At 43.2% G+C, this 1869-nt stretch overlaps 1 non-coding gene across 1 annotated transcript; it reads right to left on the bottom strand.

Moving 5' to 3' along the window:
- Positions 1-209: 209 nt before the first annotated feature.
- TRNAG-GCC (transfer RNA glycine (anticodon GCC)) lies at positions 210-282 on the bottom strand. The gene has a single exon. It is a non-coding gene; the product is annotated as a tRNA-Gly (tRNA).
- Positions 283-1869: the final 1587 nt, after the last annotated feature.

Raw genomic sequence — 1869 nt, 5'->3', positions numbered from 1 at the left:
TGGGTACCTTTAAGGTGTTCAGCCTGACGACCTGACATCCATATACTGCAAAATAATGTTAGTTAACACCCATCCGCTCACAGAGTTAACAAAAATGTTTTTTTTAAGAGTTCTTTTATTTTCTAAAATATTTATTTATTTATTTATTTGCGCCAGATCTTAGTTGCGGCACGCCGGCTCCTTAGTTGTAGCTTGCATGTGGGCTCTAGTTCCCTGAGCAGGGATCAAACCCGGGCCCCCTGCATTGGCAGTGCAGAGTCTTAGCCACTGGACCACCAAGGAAGTCCCCTTTTGTTTTTTACAAGGATGTGTTTCTTGTGATGAGAACTCCTGGGATCTGCTCTCTTAGCAAACCCTCACATACACAGCGGTGTCGTTCACTACAGTCACCATTCTGTGCATCACGTCCCCAGGACACCCTGACCTTGTACCTGCAGCTCTGCACCGTTTCACCCAGTTCACTCAGTCCCCATCTTCTGCCTCTGGGAACCGCAAATCCCATCTCTTCTTCTATGAGTTTGCATTTTTATAGATTCCACGCATGAGTGAGATCATATAGTATTTGTCTCTTTCTGTGTGATTTATCTCACTTGGTGTAATGCCCTCAAGGTCCATCCAAGTTGTCGCACATGACAGGAATTCCTTCTTTTTTAAAATGGCTGAGTAGTATTCCATTGTATGTAATAAATAAATAGATATACACCACGTCTTCTTTATTCATTCGTCCATCCATGGACACTTTGGTTGCTGCCACGTCTTAGCTACTGTAAATAATGCTGCTATGAACGCAGGGGTGCATAAGTCTTTTTGAATTACTGTTTTTGTTTTCTTTGGGCCAATACCCAACTTAAACTCCCACCAACAGTGCACGAGGGCTCCCTTTTCTCCATGTTCTCACCAGTTTTTGTTATTTGTTGTCTTTGGTGATGGCCAGTCTAATAGGTGTGAGGTGATATAGCTTAGAGGTTTTGATTTGCATTTCCCTGATGATTAATTACACTGAGCATTTTTTCATGTATCTGTTGGCCATTTGAATATCTTCTTCAGAAAATGTCCATTCAGGTCCTTTGCCCATTTTTAAATTGGATTATTGGGGTGTTTTTTTGCTATTGAGTTGTATGAGTTCTTTGTATGTTTTGGATATTAGCCCCTTATCAGGTATATTTTGCAATTACTTCCCCCCTGTTCAGTAGGCTGCCTTTTCATTTTGTTGACGGTTTCCATTGCTGTGCAGAAGTTTTTTAGTTTGTTTATTTTTGCTTTTTTTGCTTGTGCTTTAGGTGACCAATGTCAAGGAACTTCTCCCGCTGTTGGGAGTTTTATGATCTCAGGTCTTACATGTAAGTCCTTAATCCACTTTGATAGTTTTGTGAGTGGTATAAGACAGAGGTCTAGTTCCATTCTTTTACATGTGAATATCTGGTTTTCCCAGCACCATTCCTTGAAGAGGCTGTCACTTCTCCATAGAGTATTCCTGGCTTCCCTGTCAAACATTAGTTGACCATATATGCAGGGGTTTATTTCTGGGCTCTGGATTCTGTTCCATCTTTCTGTGTCTGTTTTTATGCTGATGAATTGAAACAGATCAACTGCAGACACTTTGTAGTTTTCTCTGTGCTTCCTGTTGCCCCAGTGATAGTTCTTGGGGGATCAGGAAGGAAGCAGTCCTGCAATGGGTTATTTCATGTTCCTGGTCTCAGCCTCCCTGGCAACCTGTTTTAAATTCAGTCTCTTGTCATTAAGGAGACTGAGCTTGACCTCTTACCCAGTTGGGTGAATGGCAGCCAGCCCCTGGGGACTCAATACCTAGGGAGGGTAGACGGGCCAGGGCGGGGCGGCAGGGCTGGCCTGTGGCCGGAGGAGCCTGAC

The sequence above is a fragment of the Mesoplodon densirostris genome, chromosome 11 (assembly GCF_025265405.1).
Source record: "Mesoplodon densirostris isolate mMesDen1 chromosome 11, mMesDen1 primary haplotype, whole genome shotgun sequence".
Lineage (NCBI taxonomy): Eukaryota > Metazoa > Chordata > Mammalia > Artiodactyla > Ziphiidae > Mesoplodon > Mesoplodon densirostris.
This window is presented reverse-complemented; position numbering and strand designations above follow the sequence as displayed.